This window comes from Miscanthus floridulus, chromosome 2 (genome assembly GCF_019320115.1).
Source record: "Miscanthus floridulus cultivar M001 chromosome 2, ASM1932011v1, whole genome shotgun sequence".
NCBI classification, from domain to species: Eukaryota; Viridiplantae; Streptophyta; class Magnoliopsida; order Poales; family Poaceae; genus Miscanthus; species Miscanthus floridulus.
Window position 1 is genome coordinate 26,589,391 of NC_089581.1, and position 24,871 is coordinate 26,614,261.

General features: G+C 45.3%; 1 pseudogene; it reads left to right on the forward strand.

Moving 5' to 3' along the window:
• The first annotated feature begins 608 nt into the window (after positions 1–608).
• Positions 609–6,725, forward strand: LOC136538278 (pentatricopeptide repeat-containing protein At5g55840-like; annotated as a pseudogene).
• Positions 6,726–24,871: the final 18,146 nt, after the last annotated feature.

The window sequence follows — 24,871 nt, forward strand, 5'->3', positions numbered from 1 at the left end:
CCATCCGGTTCCTGATTACGCGTACCCCCACCGACAAATTTACCATCGCGGGATACTCCTCGATGGACTACCGACGGTATTTTGTCGACATGTTCAATTTCTATTGTATAGATAGGATGACTCTATTTTAGTGTTTGGTGGGATGAACGGAGTGATTCTGTTTTCGTATTTGTCGGGAGGGATGAGATAAGGCCCTATTTGGTTACTGCAGTCCCTCCTAAAATTCCTGTCACATCGAATGTTTGATACATGCATGAAGTATTAAATATAGACTAATTATGAAACTAATTGCACAACTTACGACTAATTTACGAGATGAATCTTTTAAGCCTAATTAGTCCATGATTTTACAACATAATGCTACTATAACATAGGCTAATGACAGATTAATTAGGCTTAAAAAATCGTCTCGTAAATTAATCTCCATCTATATAATTGATTTTGTAATTAATCTATATTTAATACTCTTTATTAATATCTAAATATTTGATGTGACATAAATTTTAGAACCGACTAAAGAACAAACACCCCCTAAAATCAGATAACATATGTTTTAACCCCGTTAAGTATGGGGTCCACATGTCATTCAAACATCGCTTCTTCAGTTCTTCTCCTTCCTCTGTTCTTTCACGCAAGCCATGGCCGTCCTCGCGTCCGCCGCCCAGGCATCACGCCCAGGGCCCTTGGCTCCGCCGCTGGCTAGCCATCTCACCGCCGCCGACTAGCCATCTCCGCCCGCCCCTAGCGCAACTCCAGCCGCGCACCCTAGCCACAGCTTCGGCCGCCCCAGGCCGCGCGCCCAACGGCCATGGCTCCGCCCGCCCCAGGCCGCGTGCCCTCCAGCGGCTCCGCCCCAGGCTGCGCGTCCATTCCACCGTTCCTCAACCAAACACCACCAAGGTTGGAGCCGCTCCATTCCATTCTTCTCCATCCCACCAACCAAACACACCCTAAGAGCGGCGGCTTGGCGGCGCGAGCGCGTGGCGCCAGTAGCTGAGCGGCGGCGTGAGCGCGAGCAGCCGAGCGAGGCGTCTGCTGCGCTAATGGCACGACCGTTCTCGTCGCTGGCGCACTCCTCGTATCGCCGCAGGATCATCGAGTGCAAAGCGGCGGCTTACTCCTCGCGACTCCCTTTCCGCGCTAGGCCACCCGCACGCCCCCGTATCGCTGCCAGCTCCAACAACGCCCCAGGTAAAATTCTCCGCGAAAACTAAAACTGCTTGACCCTAGTATCAGTAGATAGGAACAGTCAGTCAGCAAACCTGTGTACATGTTATTTCTATGTTCCGTAGTTCATTAATTCTAAGGTTTAGGGGAAAGAAATCGGGTATTAGTACTTTAGTTGATCTTTCTAGTGCAAAATGCAAACCCCAGGCCTATAAGAATTACCCTAACTTCATGCTTTCTGCAATTACTAAAAGTGCTCATTAATTCGTGCAAATCTGAAGATTTGAGAATGCTACTGGTTGTGCATTCCACACATGTTTTCTATCTTGATTCTCTCTTCATCTGTTTGTAATGCACTTGATTAACTACTGTGATAATGAACATGTCAAACTCTGGTTATGGCTGTTCTATGTTTGTCTATCAGTTCAATTGAAGATTATCTCCACATTTCACTGGAGAAATGTGCATACACGTATGATAGTGTGTGCTACTCCAGTATCAGATGCCAATCCTAGAGACTGAAGTACCATTTCCTTAGAAGTTAGAAGTAAAACTCCAAGTCCCAGCAGATTTCCTGTGTGCAATCGCTGTTTCATTGATTTGGTTCCTTCTTTCAGCACTTCGAATTGACAGTAGCATCATTACCATTCAGACTATGACGCTATGGGAGACCCTGAATCAGATCATCATCAACAACAACAACAAAGCCTTTAATTCCCAAACAAGTTGGGGTAGGCTAGGGTTGAAACCCAGCAGAAGCAATCAAGGTTTAGGCACGTGAATAGCTGTTTTCCAAGCACTCCTATCTAAGGCTAAGTCTTTGGATATATTCCATCCTTTCAAGTCTCATTTTATTGCCTCTACCCAAGTCAACTTCGGTCTTCCTCTGCCTCTCTTCACCACGTTACTATCCTGGTTTAGGATTCCACTACGCACCGGTGCCTCTGGAGGCAGGGGCGGACACAGCGGTGGGGCGGGGGGGGGGGGGGGGGGGCTCAAGCCCCCCTACCCATATCGCAGCAGTGGAACCCCCTGTGGAGCCCCCATAAATTTTTAGGCAAAGTTCTATAGTGTAGGGGGGCTGAGACTTAAGATCGAACAACAGTGTTGTTCAGCCCCCCTGAAATATTTTCTAGGTCCACCGCTGTCTGGAGGTCTCCGTTGGACATGTCCAAACCATCTCAACCGGTGTTGGACAAGCTTTTCTTCAATTGGTGCTACCCCTAATCTATCACGTATATCATCATTCCGAACTCGATCCCTTCTTGTATGACCGCAAATCCAACGCAACATACGCATTTCCGCGACACTTATCTATTGAACATGTCGTCTTTTCGTAGGTCAACATTCTGCACCATACAATATAGCAGGTCTAATCGCCGTCCTATAAAACTTGCCTTTTAGCTTCTGTGGTACCCTTTTGTCACATAGGACACCAGATGCTTTGCGCCACTTCATCCACCTGCTTTGTCACATAGGACACCAGAGACCCTGAATCAGATGGCCTACAAATTTGGGAGCCTTGGCAAGTCTGATGGAAAATTGGCCTTGAAGATACTGAGTTCTATTGTGGAGGGATCAGGTTTAGACCGAATTACCTACATTTACTGTATGGCTGTTCCAATTCTCATCCAGGCTCAAATGCATTCGCAAGCAATGTCAGTGTTGAAGCATCTTGCTGTGACGGGTTTCTCCTGCACTGCTATTTTTACCTCCCTCTTGCGGATCATTTCACGTTTTGATTCCACCAATCATGTTGTTTTTGAACTCCTTGTCAAAGCATATGTCAAGGAAAGAAAAGTGCTCGATGCAGCTGTGGCAGTTCTCTTTATGGATGATTGTGACTTTAAGGCTTCACCTGTTTCTTGCAATACCGTCCTTAATGCTCTTGTGGAGAAAGGGGAATCAAAGCATGTTTGGTTGTTCTTGAGAGAGAGTTTGGCCCGTAGTTTCCTTTGGATGTTACCACTTGCAATATTCTTCTGAATTCCCTATGCACCAATGGAGAATTTAGAAAGGCTGAAGATATGCTTCAGGAGATGAAGAGCTGTCGCCTATCTAATTCTGTCACTTATAATACAATACTACATTGGTATGTTAAGAAGGGAAGATTTAAGGCTGCCCTGTGTGTTCTAGAAGATATGGAGAGGGATAGTATACAGGCAGATATATATACCTACAACATCATGATAGATAAATTGTGTAGAATAAAGAGGAGTGCACGTGCTTTCCTTTTGCTCAAAAGAATGAGGAAAAATGACTTAACACCTGATGAATGTACCTATAATACTTTGATCAATGGGTTTTTTGGTGAAGGTAAGATAAATCATGCTCGCTATGTCTTTAATCATATGCTGAGACAAACTTTGGTTCCAAGTGTAGCTACTTACACTACAATGATTGATGGGTACTGCCGGAACAGGAGAATTGATAAGGCCCTAAGTGTTATGTCGGAAATGCAAATTACTGGTGTCATGCCAAGTGAACTGACTTATAGTGCTTTGTTGAATGGTTACTGCAAAGTTTCCATGCTGGGACCTGCTCTAGATCTTATGGAAGATCTGAAATCAAGAGGTATAACTATCAATAAGACTATGTGTACTATTCCCATTGATGGTTTCTGTCAAGTGGGTGAGATTTCCAAGGCTAAACAAATTTTGAAGAGTATGCTTGAGGATGGAATTGATCCAGATGTCGTCACTTATTCAGCATTGATCAATGGTATGTGCAGGATGGCTAAGATGAATGAAACAAAAGAAATTTTGTCAAGGATGCCGAAAAGTGGAATTTTACCTAATGATGTGCTATATACAACTCTGATTTGTTACTATTGTAAGGCAGGGGATGTCAAGGAAGCACTAAAGTATTTTGTGGACATTTATCGAAGGGGGCGAGTTGCCAATCCAGTTATCCATAATGCATTATTACGTGCTTTCTATAGAGAGGGAATGATTACAGAGGCTGAACACTTCAGACAATGCATGTCTAGGATGAATATATCATTTGATTCTGTCTCCTTTAACTGCGTAATTGATAGTTATTGCCACAGAGGTAACATAGTTGAGGCATTTTCAGTTTATGATGATATGGTTAGATATGGCCATTCTCCAAATGTTTGCACATATCAGAATTTGCTTAGAGGATTATATCAAGGAGGCCACTTGGTACAAGCAAAGCAGTTTATGTTCTGTCTTCTTGACATACCTTCTGCTATTGATGAGAAAACTTTCAATGCACTACTTCTTGGGATTTGCAGATATGGAACCCTAGATGAAGCTTTGGATATATGCGAGAAAATGGTAAAAAACAACTGCTTACCTGATATCCATACCTACACCATTCTTCTCAGTGGTTTTTGCAGGAAAGGTAAGATTTTGCCTGCGTTAGTCATGTTGCAGATGATGTTGGAGAAAGGAGTAGTCCCTGATACTGTTGCATACACCTGCTTGCTGAATGGGTTGATCAATGAAGGCCAAGTGAAGGCTGCTTCTTATGTTTTCCAGGAGATCATATGCAAGGAAGGCCTGTATGCAGATTGTATTGCCTATAATTCATTGATGAATGGGTACCTCAAGGGTGGAAACGTGAATACTATAAAAAGGATGATGTCTGATATGTATCAGAATGAAGTTTATCCAAACTCTGCTAGCTATAACATACTTATGCATGGGTATGTCAAGAGGGGACAATTTTCGATGTCCTTATATCTGTACAAATATATGGTGAGGAAAGGAATCATGCCAGACAATGTTACATATCGCTTGCTCATTCTTGGGCTTTCTGAGTGTGGGTTGATTGACATTGCAGTTAAGTTCTTGGAGAAGATGGTCTTAGAAGGCATTTTCCCTGATAGGTTAGTTTTCGATATATTGATTACAGCTTTCAGTGAGAAATCCAAGATGCATAATGCACTACAACTTTTCAATTGTATGAAGTGTTTACATATGTCACCCAGCAGTAAAACTTTTAGTGCCATGATAAATGGATTGATCAGAAAAAATTACTTGGACCAGAGTCACGAAGTTTTACATGAGATGTTACAAGTAGGGCTTCAACCATATACACACTATATTGCATTGGTCAACGCAAAATGTCGGGTTGGTGCGATTGATAGAGCGTTCAGACTAAAAGAAGAAATGAAAGCTATTGGCATTGTGCCTGCTGAAGTTGCTGAGAGCTCAATTATTAGAGGACTTTGTAGATGTGGAAAACTTGGGGAGGCAGTCATAGTTTTCAGTAGTACGATGCGTTCAGGAATGGTGCCAACTGTTGCTACTTTCACTACTCTAATGCACAGTCTTTGCAAAGAATCCAAGATTGCTGATGCTTTGCACTGGAAGAGGCTGATGGAGTTGTGTAGATTGAAGGTTGATGTTGTCAGTTATAATGTTCTAATTACTGGTTTATGCAAAGACAGGCATATCTCTGATGCACTAGATCTTTATGGAGAAATGAAATCTAAGGGTCTTTGGTCAAATGTTACTACCTATATCACACTCACTGGAGCTATGTATTTGACAGGGAGAATGCAGAATGGAGAGAAACTACTGGAGGATATAGAAGAAAGGGGTCTTATTCCGGCATATAAGCAGCTTGAAAATCTTGAAAGACGGATGGAGGATGCAATTAGAAGGCTGAACATGATAAGAAAATGCAGAAAGGAAGTGCCTTTTAGAGTGGTTGAGCTACTAGCTGTAGATCCTGAACCCGTGTGTAGTGCTGCTAGTGATTGTAACCCCACTGAAACTTGACAATGTAAAGGAATTTGAGCATTTGACCAATATGGTTGGTACAAAACTATTGGTATCGTTTCTGAGTAGTGCTTGTGATGCCTTACATTGTTGTGTTCCTCCACTGAGGGATCCATGGATCCATCTCTAGATATGTTGAATATGTGATTTTCCTTAAACAGGCTAATTCAGGTTAGGTGTTGTGTTAATTTTATTATTGTGTATTTTTTTGGTGATAATACTATGTCTTCACTTTATCATCTGTTTGGTACTTTGGTGTTTGCAGAAATACAAAATTACCCAGGGAGGAAGAGGAACCTCACATATATTTCAGTGGATCCTGGGGGCAGGTTTAGGTAAAATTACCCAAGCTCTATATGGACTGGCATCTTTGAATTTTATCACTTGAGCTCACCATCAAAAGGTACTCCAGATTTTTGATTGTGTAGTTGCTGTCCATCTTTCTGATCTATAGTTCAGCGAAGTAGCATATTTATCATATTGTTATAAATTAAGAGCTTCAATCATCTGTGTTCAACTGTTGACGTTTGGTCATCCTCATCCATTGGGCAGCAACTATTAGACTTAGTTAAGCAACATGTCACATAATTTCTGTTTCTTATCAGGAGGGACTAAGCTAAACATGCATGAATACTAATGTAACAATATATTCAGTAAGAATATTTTTTTTGCTCTGTTCTTATGCAGTGGAGAGAACACTTCATCAAGGGTAAGATGTAAGAACTGCAACTTCTTCCTTTGTCCTATTCTGCGAATGGTATGGTGTCCAGCAGTGGACCTTTCTAAGAGATTTGGAGTGTGGGCGTGTGTTGCAAGGGCTCTTGCCCCTTTTTTTTTCTTCTTAATACAAAGATACGCAGCTCTGTTGTGTGTTCGAGAAAAAAAACAAAGGACCTGCAGAGGGATCCAGCAGCTTGTAGCTCACCAAGCGGTTGGCAGCAAGTCGAACTTCTTGTCACCGAGTTGAATAAAGAATCAATTTCCCGTGCATGCCTTGTAACTATATTCATCTTAATATAAGAAATTAGTGGGATCTTGGATTTGCCAATTCCAAATTAAAAGTTTGGTCATAGTTCAGTTCAGTTCTAGCATCTTGAATCCGTCGAGAGAAAATTTGGGTCTTGTTAAGCTAACTTCTCGAATCTGACAGGACGCCTAGTAGCTGGCTGTCGACACTTCGTGGAGGAGCAGGGAGCTTACTCACCAGTCGTTTCAGTGGGATGTACACGCGACCGCACCACCAGATACAATGTTGCTCCGGATGTAACCAAACTGAATGTTTCGCATGATTGGTGTTCAAATGTTTTAAGTTAATGAATGTTCGACATTATATATCAGAAAAATTGTGGTCATATTATTTTGAATTTTTTCTGTGACCAGGATGAGTTCTTCACAACCAAAATCGTTATTACTACCAAAATATATGTAGCCATAAAATTGTCATTCAAACCACAAATGAGAAAACCAGGTGTGTTTTTTTCTACATGAGAAAACCGGCCACGTGACCTAGGGGTTTGAGATAGGTAAGGTAGTAAGTAACCGGGTCTGAGTTAAATATGAACAGAAAGTTTGACCTTTTTTTTTTGAGATTAACAGAAAATTTGACCTGTACATGTGGTCGTGAGGGGAAAATGATCGTGGGAAAAAAAAATCCAGCCGTGAGCGTCCATCGGTCGTGGGAAAAAAGATCGCGTGCAGGGTGCGCTGGGCTGCCACCTGCTGGGGCACGAGGGATCGGCTCGCGTGTGTTTGCGGGTATGGGAGTCCTGTTTTTTTTTTTTTTTTGATAACCGGGAGTTTTTACCCACAGCGGTAAATACTTCCTCTGTCTAAAAAAAAGAATGTAACTATCTGTCAATTAAAGTGGTTCACTTTTGACCAAATTACTAGTGAATAGTATTTCCATTTATAGATTCAAATCAATTTATTATAAAAATATATTTCGTGATTAATTTAATGGTATTTATTTAATATCATAAATATTAATATTTTTTATCTATAATTAGTCAAACTTAAGATACTCATGACATTGTGTTAGAATTGTATTCTTTCTGGGACGGAAGGAGCAGCTATCTAACGCACCTGCAGCAGACAAATCAGCTTCCAATCCCGCAACCGATTACGTCGAGCCAACCAAGCTTCCTGCCTTCCTGGTCCCGGAAACGTAAAACTCTCATCCACAACCGGTGCACTAGTCCTTTAAATATGCACACCCAGATACATATGTTGTGGGAACCTCGGCAACACCTATATATTTACACTCTGACAAATATATTATATGCACCTAGTACTAGGCCATGTTCGCTTGTCTTTTGAGCCGTACTATTTTAGCGAACAAACAATATTTTTCTCTCACAACAAATCAGCGAACAGTACTTTCAGCCATGACTTTTTAGCAAAGCGAACAAGGCATATATCTTTTATACTTAATCATACGAACGCTCCCCCCTGGTGAGCACTGTACAAAAGTTTTTAATACCCTTAAATTTTTTCAATTTATAGCACATCAAGCCATCAATTCACATATTTTTCATCACAATATTATGTTTTTTCATTATTAATATTAACTACATATGTAAGAACATTAAAAGAATTCTTGAAACACACACATGTATATATTTAACCCATTTAAAGATGTCATCATATTTGTCTGGCCTCCTTAATCAAAATCGTTGGTTCTGCTATTGATACCTACGTCCAAACATGTCATATCAAGCATGGGTACCATATTTACTTTATTGCACCTTGCACTCGGAGAGTCGAGCAACACCAAACCTCTCTCAATCCTCGAGCAACGAGGAAAGGATCAAGCAATGCTAGCAAGGCTGCAAGGGGCAATGAGATGCGGGTGGAGGTGGACTCATGTGCGGAGACGGAGGTGCCGATGCCATGAGCCAAGGCGGCGGAGAAGGATGTGACGGTGGAGGGTAAGAAGTGGCGGCGGTGTAGAAGGGAGGCGTAGGCACGCGCGCGCGAGGGCGAGGGCGAGGGCCAGGACGAGAGAGGCGTGAGCCGTGAGTGCTTCCACTGGAGATATTTGTCTTCCTCATGGATCGACGTGTATTGAGCGCTTTATCCGCTCAAACACTCGTCCTGCCAGATGCAGTGGGTCATGTTACATGGGAGGCTAGGTTTGGAGGCCGACACGCCCTAATCCACGAGTAGCCAAATAAAGGCAAGTACACCTTCTCGTATGTCGTCTGGTTGGTCAGCAGTGTCGATCAACATTCAAGATTCAACACAATACTTGTAGCATGGATGTATCATGTAGATAGTGGTCTTCACAGATATAATGGACACGCTACACAGGTCTGCAGCATCAGGCGAGGTATCTAACGTGCTGCGCTGTTAGCTGAAATCCAAACATCAGGAGTTGAGGACAGCTTTTTAGCATCTGAGTCAGCCCATGGGCCAAATCCCATCAATAAGCGCATTGCACACAGCCCAGTAAGAAGCCCGTACAATGATGGCACTGTCACGGGCTCACGGCCACCTGGGCCAACGTCCTTCCTCATTAAAAAAAAATCTGGTCCAACGTCCGGTGGAATGCTTTGCTGTATTTTGGAACAGAACTTGTGCTAGTAATTTTTTTTAATACGCGCTGTGTGTGGTGATGAATAGAAAAAGCACAGGAGTACCGCACGCGGAAGCCGTACAGAGCAGAAGAGTGAATTTTTGTGGCAAGTGTTGGGCTGTTCTTGGCTTGACTTGTTTTAACTTATTCTCTCATAGAACATTATTGAATTATTCGAAACTATCTGATCCGTGCCCCTACCTGCCAGCTGAACACCCCGAAAATATGGATGGGGCTGAGCTGTCCGATTTTTTTGTTTTTTTGATTTTTTTTGAAAGATTTTCATAAATATGAAATCTAGACCCTTGACTCGACGTCGTAGTAATTGGCACTAAGATTACACGTTTCGGCGCTATAGTAACTGACGCCGAGCTTCCTCAGCCACGTCGGCGTCAACGCATACATGCCAGCCACCTCTGCTGGACGGACGCGTGCGCGCGTGTGGGTGTGTTGGTGTGGGGGTGGGGGTGGGGGGGGGGGGGGGGGGGGGGGGGTTGGGGGGGGGGGGGGGGGGGGCGTAGCCCGTGGCCCGTGGGGCTGCTATTGGGTTTGTGGCAGTTGGGGCAGTTGTTTGCAGGCCTGGCGGGCTGGTTGGGGTCCCTCCTGCCGGCTGCCGCAGTGCCGCTGGGCCAAGGGGCATTGCAAGTTGCAAGCATCCACATTTCTTTAATCCACTAAAAAATCCACATTTTTTATAAAAAATGTTTAATGTAACTAAAAATTTAGTAAATAGAGGTGGGTCCAATGCAATGCAAGCAGAATCATTGTAACTGGTGTAGTAACGTGTGTCGGTCATTTGAGGTATAGGTGGTCGGGCTGCAGTTATTTACCAGTAATAATTGGCCGTACTCGTTTGTTTTGTAATCCGTTTTTTAGCTTATTTTTTCAGTGTTTTTCTCTCATAATAAATTAGTTAAAATAGTATTTCGATTTATTTTTTCAGCGAAGCGAATGGGACCAATAGTGACAAAGCCAGACAGACAGACCCATGTTGATCGACGAAGCACACACAGTGCAGCAGCAGAAGAAGCAGTGGAGTATATTATTTGAGTTTGACGGACGGTAGTCGGCAGGTGCTCGTGCGCGCACGCATTGGCGCATGGCATGATTAAGTATTTTATTTTAGTTATTAGTCTTCGGTAATCAGAAAGTGAGCCTAGCTCAACTAGTTGGATGAGAGGTGTGGCGATGCATTTTCTCTTAGTCTGAATCTCATATTTTTAGTCTCCGAGTGGGTAGCATGCATGTTGGTGGGCACTGGGCAACCAAGCTACGAAGGCATCCGATGCATGCCAGTGTTACATGCATTGTGGGGCCCTGCTCCTGCATGCACGCCACTCGATCAGCGGCGAGATTATTATTGTAGTTGCAGCAGATGGGGGCTGCTAATCACGAGCACACTAGAGTGCTCATCACATGATTGATTAGCCCGTAAGAGCAAACTGTAACCTAATCCCTCAAAATTTGCCCTCCTATTCCCTCAAACGTGAGTCTGTCATCCATGTTCAACCCCTACTTCTCAGCACACTACAACTGATCTCCTAAAATCTTTCTAGTTTACGCTATAGAGTATCGGGCCCACTTGGCAGTTTTGTAGGAAGAGAGAAAGGGGGAGCAGGGGAAGAGGACGATGGCCTTGTACATCTTAAGGGTCTTATTAGGAGAGAAAAACGAGAACCTCTTATTGTCAGGGTTGGACAGGAGTTCGGTTGAAAAAAACAAGATTTGTATTTTGGTTGGACATGAGTACATAGTTAGGACTTTAGGAGTATACTGGTTGAATTTGCATTGCCTACCGGCTCTGCTGGGAGTGACTCCATCCCTTTAGTACGGTCGTTTTAGCTCGGGACGCTTATACCAAGGAGGCAAAAGGAAGACATGCATGCCTCCTATATATATGCCAATCAGGTGCTCTGGTAGATGGTACATAGTACTCCGTAATACGTCTTGACGGTGGTGGGAGGGGGTAAGGCTGCTACACAGGCACAAGCAGCTGCTGTGGTAGATGGTGCATCTATCCATAGGCCTGCATTAGCAGGCCAACGACACTCGAACCTCTCTGGTAGTACGTACGGAGTAGTAAGCTAAAACGACTATAATAAAGGGACAGAGGGGGAGTATACTCCGTAAGTAGCCGCTCTATTGGCTAGCTTTCCAGGAACGAACGATGTTTCCCCTCGTAATAAATTAATCGCATGATTTATAAGCGAGTGAACAAGGATATCCAGGGTACGAACATGCAGCCATTAGCAATCGACAGGTGATGGAGTGTACTCGTACCTGACCTGCTGCGATGATGCTACTAGCGTGACGGCAGACAGTCAGACTTGCACGTGTGGAGCTTGCCTCGGGCGGGACGAGAGGCACGTTGTTCGGCGCACCTACGCACGGGCGGGCGGCTGCCTGCCTCCGCATGCGGCTGTGCCTGGGATTCCCTCGGACTCCGACCCAGTGCAGGCCTCCGAGGAGATGGATGATCCGACTCGCTAGCTCGCTCTCTCTGCGCCTCCCTGTCACGCACGCCCCCACGGCAACCGCAGAGATGGATCCCATGCATTTCATTCTGGTCGCCTACTACATGTGCCTCTCCGTACATCCATGTCTTCCTAGCGATCAAGTTGATTGAGAAAGGTACAGCTAACCTGAACGTTGTTAGGTGATCATCAATACAAGGCAATACTTTCTTATATCTATTACTCAGAGGTAATTCTCTGTATCTCTATCATTATACATTTTTATAAATTCGCCTCCTTGATTCCTTCCATGTTATATCATATACATATTTCCCTTAACTTCGCGTGGGGAACGATACGCACGAGCGGAGCAACGCGCAACTTTACGCGGGTTGGGTGGGTTTTTTTTCCCAATCTTCCCAAGGTTTCTTCTACCTAAACTTGAGGTAGACCGCAGACCCAAATCTAAGGCCAGTTCGGCCGTGTCCCAACAACAACACACTAGGTACCTCCGCTTAATTTTGGAGCACATTTGAGGCTCAAGTCGGGCGAGTGGGTGGGCATGTAATTAATACGAATTAAGATAGAACTAGCCAACTAGGCATCCACTAGTAGAGGGATTGGGAGTAAGCGGAAAGGGGGCAGTAGAAGACAGCGGCTTTTCCGGAGTTGCAGCAGAAAACCAGGTGACGCCGCTTGTCGGCTTGCAATTAAGATTGAACACTCCTTTGGATTGAGAATTGGAAAGCTAGCAAAAGCTGCTGCTGCCCTGGATCGTGGACGGACGGCGGTCCATGCGCTGATGCGCGTCTAGCTCGTGCACACCTGTGGACCACTTTTATTTATATATACATTTACTATTAGCAGTGATGCGATGCGAGTAATCAGGAGATTAACATCCTGTTGGCTCGAAGTATCATCCATGATATAGTGTTTTTCTCTCACAACCAAATAACATCAGCTGGCTTATAAGCCACAGAAACGATGAAGCGAACGTGGTGTGGTGTAACACGTACGGTGAAACTCAGGTCATGTGAAGCACCGTACTACCGGAATAGTCGTGTCGTCGTAGATACCCATGGGCATTGGTATGGATGTGAATATGGCATGCATCGATCGATCATTACGCCGGTCCATCATGGATCGGATCGCTCAACGTCCAAGCGTGTCCCTCTCGCACGAGTGCAAACCCAATAAATTGCGATTTGCCCGCAGACATCGCATTCCATCCAATTAATTTAATTCATTAATTAAAGCCTCGTCCGTCCACCTAATAATTACTATTATATATAACTGGCAGCGTACCAGTATTGTTTACTCCAATCTCAAACTATAAGGTGTTTTGATTTTTATACTGTATATGTTTTTTTTTGTTGCTAATACTCTCTTTGTTCGAGAATAAATAGGTTCCTTGGTTGTACAGTAAATAAACTTCTAACAAAATTATATGAACTTGTTACGTAATTTGGAACGAAGAAGTACCGGTTGTAAAGCTATATATAGCTTGCATAAGCAGCTAAATGGCCTAGTCATGCAGGATTTCAGCTAAATAGCTAGTCTTATAACCTGCTGCAAAACCAGACCTGCGTGTGTCACCCTCCTGGTCCTGGATTGGATTTGCTTTTCCTCTACGGGAATGGTCATCAAAAGTCTAAGCGCCGTGAATGTGCCACGTAGGCTCCTTCAAAAGCAGGTTCTTCCTCGCACCACCGTACCTTGGAGTGTAATATAGCTCCGACATGGTGGTGAACAACCCATTAATTTGGTGCATGCATAAACCTAATTAAGGCTCTCCGATCCGTGTGGTTCCAAATGCTACGTGACACTTGTTTATTTATTTGGATGTAATCCTTATCTAAAAAAAATATTTGGATGTAATGACTCTATAGTATGTAGTTAATTTGCAAAACTATACTATTGCCGGAAAAATAACGTAGTCTCTTTATAGTTGTACCAGAAAAACTCCACTCGAGGCCTCATTTTGCAAAAAAAAAAAAAAAAAAAAAAAGGAAGAAGAAGACAACATGGCTTCATTTTTAAGTCTCCGGATACTAAAATTCTAGATTGTGTTCGTACTACATTTTCTCAGAAATACATCTTCCAATCAGGCTCTTGACTAATTCAAGTTTATTCCATCAAAAACTTTTGAGCATTGGTTATCTATATGGCTTGTACAGCATTTTAAAGCATGAACGAAACCAATATTTTTTCTAGATAAAGGAATTTCTTTTTTTAAAGATCCGGTTACCTGGCTTTGATTAGAGCAACTCCAGGAGTTTCCCAAAAATATAACTCTCAAAACTCTGTACTGGGAGCTCTCTTAAATAATTGTTTTCCAAAAACTAGTTCCCTCCACAGCAGCTCTCTAATATTTTGCACCCAAAAATATTTTGAACTTGCCACATCGTCAATTAGTTGGATGAGGACGGGGCTAAAAACAGAATTGGTTGGATTTTAACTTTTCCGTGCTTAACTTGTTCCGCCGGCCAGCTGTTCCTTCCTCCATAGCTCCTGGAGTCTGACCTTTTCTGTCCGCTCATCCTTCCTAGTACGGTGACTCCAGGTCTCCAACCTTGCAATACACGTACGAGGGCAGGCTGATCTCCATATATGCTAGTGCCGCCATCAGGCTTGTGCTCATCGCCATCGCCTGTGTCCTTGCCTGTTCTCTGCTAGCGTTCCTCCTCTTGTCGACTTGTTACGACACCACAAAGATCTTCTGTAATATTGTCTAATTCTAGTTCGAGATAAGAAAAAAAGATCTGCCATGGATCAACATAGCTTTCTCATGAACCAGGTGTTAAATGATTCATCGTTCGTCAGGTGATGATGATGATTTCTTTTTTGATGTCGTACATGCGGTAATTGATGAGGATGAGTCTGCTGAAGAACCAAAACATTGCGGTTCTGTTCATGGACATCGATTGCTTCAGCGCTATAGACAGGCAGGACATCAGAGGCTATACCAAGATTATTTCTCCGATGATCCAACGTATGCACCAAATTATTTCAACCGAAGGTATGCCACGAAACACATTTTGTAGAAAAGATGCTTATATATGTGTGTCTAATTATTTTATAGTGTAGGTTTCGAATGGGTCGTATGTTGTTTCTGCGCATACTGCAAGCTGTAGAACAACACGATAAATATTTTGTGCAAAAGAAGAATGCTGCCAGTATACTTGGTCTGTCTAGCTTGTAGAAGATTACAGCAGCATTTCGGATGTTAGCTTATAGAGTAGCAGCTGATGCTATGGATGATTATGTCCATATTGGTGAGAGTACTGCAATTAAAAGTCTCAGGAGGTTTGTCGCCGCTGTTGTTGAAGTTTTTGGAGACGAGTACTTGAGATCACCTAATGAAGATGATACCGCTAGATTACTTGCAATTGGAGAAAGAAGAGGTTTTCCTGGTATGCTTGGGTCCATAGATTGTATGCACCAGAGGTGAAAAAACTGCCCTTATGAATGGCAAGGTATGTACAAAGGGAATGTGCATGAGCCTACAATTATATTAGAAGTTGTTACTTCAAAAGATCTATGGATTTGGCATGCTTTCTTTGGGATGCCAGGTTCACACAATGACATCAACGTTTTGCAACGGTCAACTCTATTTGCAAGGCTAGCTGAAGGTCAAGCTCCAGAGGTCAACTATATCATTAATGGTCATAATTATACAATGGGTTATTATCTTGCAGATGGCATATATCCTTCATGGGCCACATTCGTAAAGACCATACCTGAGCCACAAGGTAATAAGAAGAAATATTTTGCCCTAGCTCAGGAATCTTTATAGGAAGGATGTTGAACAAGCCTTTGGAGTTCTACAAGCTCGTTTTGCTATCGTTCGAGGGCCAGGTCATTTTTGGGATGATGATACGCTTAGCCTAATTATGAGGGCTTTTGTTATTATGCACAACATGATAATTGAGGATGAGCGAGATAAAGAAGATGATTTCAATTATGATGTGGTGGGAGAAAATATGAAAATTTCTCATGACTCTACACCTAAACTTGAGGAGTTTATTCAGAACTACAAGAATATTAAGGATCAACAAATTCATACGCAGCTTAAAGATGATCTAGTTGAGCACCTTTGACAAAATCATCCGGGCCTATATAAACAAATATAATTATTTTTCTATATATGGTTTTAGTTTACTGTTTTGTAGAATAATTTTAATTACAAAATTATTGTGGACATAATTTTTGTAATTACGCTTTGTCATATTTTCCTTCATCTATTGTTGTCATATTTGCTTCATATATATTATTGAGAATATTTAAGATTCATAGAAGCTTGAATCATATTTGGATCATATATTTTTGTGCACATAGTTCTGAACTTACACATGTATAAGCACATAGTACTAACACTTACACATGTATGCTGATAGAAATCACATAGTACTGACACTTACACATGTATGCTGATAGAAAGCACATAGTTCTGACACTTACATATGTATGCTGTATAATGTAAGGTTTGATTTAAACATGAAAAGGACCTAAAATTAAAATCTTTAGCTACTGTGGTGACGGCTCATGATCTTAGATCGGCAGGACATGTAGTACTACTGTTGATCATCAGGCATGGCACTAAGGTCCATTGTTATAATCTTCTTTTCGTCCTTCTTGTTCTTCAACTCTACCTCCTGTGCCCTCAATTCTAACTCTTTCTTCCTCAACTCAAGATTTAATTTCTCATTCGCAACCCGCTCTTGTTCAAGTGCAAAAGCTTGTTTGAACCTTTCATCTTTCTTTAGCTCCTTGTCACTATCAAATTCTTTCTTCTTTGCCCACAAGTTCTCTAAAGCTTCTGTGCAACCTTTTTTGCCACCTTAATGTAGTGCTGCTTTGACCTTCTTGTGGCCCATTGGTCTCGATAATGTATTCTCCTCTGAGCAGCAACTTCATGTCCATCTACAGTAGTGAGCGAAGGTGTAGGTAGACTCGAATTGGAGGTTTTCTTTTGCTTCTTATTAGATGACTTTCCAGCCAGTTCGTCTAGTTTAGCCATCCATTTTGCTTGTCCTCTCAATTATCTCCAGCAATCCATAAACTAAAATGATCTCTTTTGCCCGTCTTCAAACTTGTACGTAGCCTTTGCGTCCTCAATCTGCACACATGCAACACCCATGTATCGGAAAGTCATTGTAATTTATGCGTCAGATAGAATAAACATATGCTTATACATAGCTGGTCAGAACCTTATCTTGCATTGTAGCACCACTTTGTCGTCTACCTGCAATCCTAGAGAGACATCCTGTAAACTTATTCACACTGTCTTGTATAGTAGACCAACGGTGCATAAGAGAATTTTGCGTACGGTCTAAGGGGAAGGGCAAGTTTTCATGGAAGTAATCATGCATTGTAGTCCAATACGATTTATGTGTTTGATTTGCTCCTGTGATTGGATCCAAGCTCACATTCAGCCACGCAGAAACCAAAATCTCATCTTCTTTCTCACTGAAATTCTTTGATCTCTTATGATTTGGTCTTGCAGGGGAGGCTGATGGAGTCACTTGCACTTCCTGTGATTGTTGCTCATTACAAGAGTTGCTAAAGTCTTCAAAATCCACTAGATGAGTGCCTTCACTCATCATGCTGGTATAATAATTACCGTTTGCCACCATAGATCCTATTAAAAAAATTAAAAACACCAACCTTATATAGAGAATCAGAGATATTACTTTTACATGTACACTTAAGCCAACTTAAGCCAACTTGGTTCACATAATATCACACACACACGCATCTACACGAGGCAGGCATCAAGCAAGCAGCCAGAGAGGGAGACAAATAGGGACAAGGACAAACAATGATGACGGTGGCTGAGAAGGCAGTAGTAGGACCATCAGTAGCACCAGAGAAAGCAACAATAGTACGAGCAACAGCACCAGAGTAACTGCATTCAGATCTCCATTCTTAATGCAAACAACATAATCATCAGGTTGGTATATCAAAATGCCTACCCCATAATGAAACCAAAACATTGAACTACTTCCCTCCAAAATGAATAGAAACTCAGAAAATTTTCAAGGTACTAAGCGTTGGCATTTCTTCAAGTGGTGTGCACTCATGCTTTCAGAAATAATCTTCCTTTAGCACAAAATGCAATTGTACTACAGGGACACTTGCCATTGCCCTCTTAGCTAGGATGGACAAAGCAAATAATGATGGACTGATATTAGGTATATGATAGATAACAATTGACAAGCCAACTTCAAAAATAACAGAAACCCAAACATTATCACAATAGAAGAGATAACTTGCAAGAAAATAAGTTAAATCATGATCACAGGTAACTGAATTGTACTATCAGATACTATGTAAACTATAGTGCCACTGATATGCTGATACCCAAACACACATTCAGTTACTAAAAAGTTTAGGGTTTTCTGTAGAAACACTTGCAGAAGACATATTAGACTTATTAGAATATCACCCATTGCAAAGATAAAATTCCTAAAACACATGTTGTACATATAACAAGACATGATCCTCAGTAACACTTGGAGCAATTAGAAGATCTTTTCTGAAGCCACGTGTGCAGATTATGTTGGCATCAAGTAAACCACATTTGAGATATTTTTAGAAACCACATCGAAAATGCATGTAGTTGAACAAGCATCTGGTGCCATCCGTTATTTCAATCAGAATGGATTAGATTCTTACCACTACAAAACATGTCAACATCGTCCACATCTTCCAAGGCCTTAGAGGTGTTGTTAGAGAAGGAAAATACCATTGGAGCCTGGGGATCTGAAGCATCGCCGGCATATGTTGTAGGCCAAGGAAGACCGCAGCTGCCCTGACGGGATGCGCCGCAATAGCCATCATGGCCTGGACCTCGGCTATCGGGGACCTAATACCGGGATACCCAATGAGGTGGGACTAATGACCATCGAATGTTGATGTTTCTAGTCAGATAAGAACACTACTACGCTTCTTGCCCGAACGACAGAAGATTGGTTCCACCTCGCCCGATGGCTAAGGGCTGGCTCCGCCTCACCCGACGTTTGAGGGTGGGCTCCACCTCGCTCGACCCTTGAGGGCTAGCCTCGGCCTCGCCCGACGGCTAAGGGCTGGCTTCGCCTCGCCCGACGTCCGAGGGCTGGCCTCCGCCTCACCCGATGGCTAAGGGCTAGCTCTACCTCGTCCGGCATCCAAGGGCGGGCTCCGCCTCGCCCAACGGCTAGGGGCTGGCTCCGCCTCGCCTGACTTCCAACGGCGGGCTCCGTCTTGCCCGACGATCGCACCCTGCTCCTTCATGATGACAAGCACAGGGAACGATAGGACATTCAAGTCAAACACAGTGTCAAGGACCATGCCCTGCACGCCTGTAGGAAGGTACCGTCAGGATATGATGGGACGGGCGCTTTAAGCCCTTTCCGACGTAACAGTGCCCGAATAGTGTTGTAGGCGCCGACTTTTGTCCCACAGTGTAGTAGGCGCCGCCTTTAGTCCTCGAACGTGGATACTAACACATGGATACGATAGCCACTACGGTCTAAGACAGAAATCACATCATCTACAGTGATGGACATATGGTCACTTCCCCTATTAGTCCCCGAGGGGTCACAACTCGGCTCTCCAGCATGCCGCACCATTCGCTGGCGTAGGATAGGACGCACCCACTTGCTAAATGAGACCAGGGCATGGCCTACGAGGATCAGTGAACACGCCACCTCTAACATGGCCTGCCATGTTAAGCAGGGCAGGCACAGGGAAAAAGGAAGACCCGACTCCCTCAAAGGACCTTCTATACCTTTAGCATTTTCCTCTTTCTCCCATTTGTAACCCTTGCTCCCCCCTTGGTCTATAAAAGGGAGGGCAGGGCTCCCCACTAAAGGGACCGATGCTTGACGGATCAGTTAAACACACACAATACATCACTCATACAGCCAAGCAGCGACCGAGCTCTTAGTGTCCTTTTGATCATTCCATCAGAGACTTGGGACCTTTCCCTCTCTCAACCATTTGTACCCCCTACTATGAACCTTTTTTGGTACTAATAACACGACCAGCAACAGACTGAATGTAGGGACATTTAGCCCAAACCCGTATAAATCTTATGTCATTTAGTGCACCATCTAGGCCTAACATGCAACAATTATAAATTTACTAGCCGGTGTTTGTACGAAACACTGACAGTTGGTGCGCTAGGTAGAGGCCTTTGCACGTTCCAAATCAAGCCTCGGATGGCTAACCACACAATCAGTTGGGTCCCAGGCACGCACGTGCATTTCGGTGACCTGGACTTCATCGTCACGCTAGGAGGAGAGTTGGCGTTGGCCCACGCCTCTGTCCAGTCTCTCCCCTCCGTGAACTTCAACTATGGGAGGCTTGAACGCTAGCCCAGCATCTCCCTTAGACCACAGCCATCCAGGGAGGACCTATGCTGCCTCACCCTCTCTCTAGAACACTCCGCATGGAGCGCCCCGATGATGCTTCCATTCAGTCTCCGCAATGCCACGGCGACCATTAGCCACCTTGTGGCACAGCGCACGATCCCGCCCCCCACGAACAATGAGTTTGTAGGGATGATCGAAAGCATTACGGAATCCATTCACGGCCTCCTCGTGGAGGGGCCGGGTCATACTCTGGCTCTGACTCTGGTAGGGGGAGCCATCATCCCTCTCGAGAATGTTTCATGGTGGAAACCTCCGAGGGACATGTCGAAAGCGTCTCCACGAAGGAGACTACCCCGAAAGGCAACCTCGGCGGCGCAACCAAGAGGGGGACAGTGGCCCCACCTCACGTAGGGGTGGAGCAGCTGAGAGCCCAAAAGCGAGAAATAAACAAAGCCGAACAATAGCTTGTTGGGAGTACATGGAGGTCAGTGAGGAGATCGGGCGCCGCAGAGATGGTGGGCACGCACGTACCATGGCCCGTGACGTAAACCGAAGGATCATCGCCGATGGTGAAACCTTTCCTCACTTCATTCAGGCAAGCCAGAACATCGCCACCGCAACAGCCCTACTTCATGGCCTTCCAGAGGCCGCGACGCCCGAGGATCGTTGGGTCCACCACGAAATTCGCACGCTACTTGAGCGTGCGGCAGCACAGCAGGCGAAGAGCTCGTTGTCTCGATGACATGAGCCTAACGCTAGCCAGCATACGCCCTTGGTGCACCCCACCAGGGATGCATCGGTCCACCAAGCGCCGCAAGGCGGCGGATAGCATGCTGTAATCCCGGTACATCAACGTCTCGGCCACAACCACGACGCCCACAGACGCACCTATAGCGACCCAAGGGAAGGAGCCCACCACGGCTATCATCCTCGATGTGGTGGACACTATGACAGCAGCGAGGACCGGAGCCCGAGCCCCGGCCTCCCAGGGCCTCAGGCCTTCAGCCAGCACATCCTCAATGCTGCGTTCCTGCCAAGGTATCGACCACCTACTAATATCCCTAAGTACTTCAGGGAGACAAACCCCAGGCTTTGGCTTGAAGACTATCGGCTTGCCTATCAAGCCGGTGGTGCAGATAATGACGACTTCATTATCCGCAACCTTCCAATGTTCTTGGCCAATTCGGCTCGGGCATGGTTGGAACACCTACCGTCCAACGCAATCCAGAGTTGGGTAGATCTAAAGGAGATCTTTGTGGGAAACTTCTAGGGCACATGCAAACACCCTGGGAACCCATGGGACCTCAAGAACTATCGCCAGAAGGCCGGTGAGACCCTCCGCGGGTACATCCGGTGCTTCTCCTGGCAGTGCAACGAGCTCCCTAATGTCATCGATGCCGATGTGATAGGAGCCTTCCTGTCCCATAAAGCATCTGCTCAAGGACTATAGCCTCATGTGGAAGTTCTTGTCTAGTGGCTCCAACAAAGGGGAGTAGGGGAAGGAACCTGCCCCCGCTACGGATGACGCCGAGAAGAAGGACGATGGCTTTCCAATGCCAGACGGCTGCCTCATGATCTTCGGGGGATCAATGGCCTATGACTCCAAACATCATCAGAAGGTCACACGCCGCCAAGTCTACATGGCCCAATCGGCCACACCTCCCTTTCTTCGATGGTCGGAGTCCGCCATAACCTTTGATCGGACTGACCATCTGGATGCCGTCCCACACCCAGGAAGGTATCCGCTTGTGGTTGACCCGATCGTCGGCCCAAAGCGCCTCATCAAAGTCCTGATGGATGGAGGCAGCAGCCTCAATATCATGTACACAAAGACGCTCGACGTGATGGGCGTCGATCGAACGCACCTCCGCCCAATCCGAGCACCTTTCCATGGCATCATGCCTGGGAAGCAGGCCATGCCACTTGGACAAATCGATCTGCCCATTACCTTTGGGGATCAGTTCAATTACAGGACTGAGACCCTCACCTTTGAGGTGGTTGGGTTCCTCGGAACCTTCCACGCCATCCTAGAACGTCCATGCTACGTGAAGTTCATGGCCATCCCCAACTACACGTACCTCAAGCTAAAGATGTCGGGCCCCCATGGGGTCATCACCATTGGCACCTCCTTCTAGCGTGCCTATGAATGCGAGGTCGAGTGCTGTGGCCATGCCACGGCAATCGTCGCCTCCAGGGAACTCGCCGCCCTCAAGGAGGAGGTCGCCGAAGGAGTGCCCGACGCAAAGAAGTCAACTGGGTCGTTCGAATCGGTAGAGGGCTCCAAGGAGGTCCTCATAGATCACAATAGCTCCGAGGGTAAAATGGTATGCATTGGTACCACGCTCTCCTCCGAATCAGAAAGCACGCTCGTCGACTTCCTCCGTGACAACAAAGATATCTTTGCGTGGAAACCCTCGGATATGCTAGGCATTCTGAGGGAGGTCACCGAGCATACCTTGAAAATCCATCCAAGCTCTAAGCTAGTGAAGCAATGCCTGTGCCGCTTCGATGAGGAAAAGTGCAGGGCCATTGATGAGGAGATAGCAAAACTATCGGCCGCCGGATTCATCAGGGAAGTACACCACCCAGAGTGGTTAGCCAATCCCATCCTTGTACGAAAGAAGAGCAGGAAATGGAGGATGTGTGTTGACTATACGAGCCTCAACAAGGCGTGCCCAAAGGATCCGTTTCCTTTGCCACGCATAGACCAAATAGTCGACTCTACCTCAGGATGCGAAACCCTCTGCTTCCTTGATGCGTACTCCGGCTACCATCAAATCGCGATGAAAAAGACCAACCAACTCGCGACGTCTTTCATCACCCCCTTCAGATCATTCTACTATGTTTTGATGCCATTTTGTTTGAAGAACGCTGGGGCAACATACCAGCGATGTATGCTCAGATGCTTCAGGGACCTCATTAGGCGGACCATTGAGGCCTACATCGACGACATCGTAGTTAAGTCCAAATGGGTTGACCACCTCATTGCTGATCTTGAGCAAACCTTTACGAAACTCTGGGCGAATGGCATCAAACTCAATTCTGAGAAATGTGTTTTCGGGGTCCCGAGGGGTATGCTGCTCGGCTTCATTATTTCCGAGCATGGCATCGAAGCTAACCCAGAGAAAATCTCAACCATCACAAGGATGGGCCCAATTCAAAACATAAAGGGGGTTCAGCGAATCAAAGGGTGCCTTGTTGCCCTCAGCCGATTCATCTCGCGCCTCGGCGAACAAGGACTCCCCCTTTATTGGCTCTTGAAGAAAGCCGACCGCTTCGAGTGGACATCCGAGGCCCAGGAGGCGCTTGACATGGTCAAACTACTTCTAGCAAGGCCCCTGATCCTAGTTCCTCCGAGCGATGGAGAATCCCTCCTGCTATACATAGCGGCCACCACGCAAGGGGTCAGCGCCGCCTTGGTGGTAGAGCGGGAGGAAGAGGGGCACGCCCTCAAGGTCCAGCACCCTATGTACTTCATCAGCGAGGTACTATCTGACTCCAAAACATACTACTCCCAAATCTAGAAGCTCCTTTACACCATCCTCATCACCAAGAGGAAGCTGCGCCACTACTTCGAGTCATATCCTATGATGGTTGTGACGTCGTTCCCCCTTGGTGAGGTCATCCAGAGCCAGGACGCCATGGGAAGAACTACAAAGTGGGCACTCGAGCTGATGGATTAATGCATCACATATGCCTCCCGAACGGTGATCAAATCCTAGGTATTGGTTGGCTTCATCACCGAATGGACCGAGGTCCAGACACCACCAGCGGTCGTCGATCAAGAGTACTAGATGACGTACTTCGATGGATCCTTGATGAAAAAGGGCACCAACGTGGGGCTGGTCTTCGTATCACCACTCGAGGTCCGCATGAGGTACATGGTTTAGCTCCATTCCCCCTCATCAAATAATGTGGCCGAATACAACGCACTCGTCAATGGCCTACGCATCGCCATCGAGTTGGGCATCCAATGCCTCGACATTTGGGGTGACTCTCAGCTGGTCATTAACCAAGTCATGAAGGAGTCAAGCTGCTATGATGCCAAGATGGCTATGTACTGCCAAGAAGTCCAACGACTGGAAGACAAGTTCAATAGCCTTGAACTCAATCACATCCCAAGGCGCCTCAACGAGGCAGCCGACACACTTGCGAAGGCGGCATTCAGATGAGAACTGGTGCCAATGGGTGTCTTCGCCAGCGACCAACACAAACCCTCGGTGCGCTATGAAGGTTCAGAGCGGGCCGATGATGGCCCATCTCATCCAGCCCTAGGGGCTAACCAACTGATGGCTCCGCCTGGCCCCAGTGTCATGGAGCTTGAAGAGGATCCAGCAATAGAGCTTGACCCTCTGGACGACTGGAGAACACTCTACCTTGACTACATCCTCTGCAACATGCTACCAATGGACAAGACGGTGGCTCGACGGCTCGCACATCACGCCAAATCCTTTGTTCTTATGGAGGGTGAACTCTACAAGCAGAGCCACATCAGGATCCTGTAGCTCTGTATCCCCATCGAATAGGGAAAACTTCTGCTGAGCGACATCCATGGTGGGGTCTGTGGCC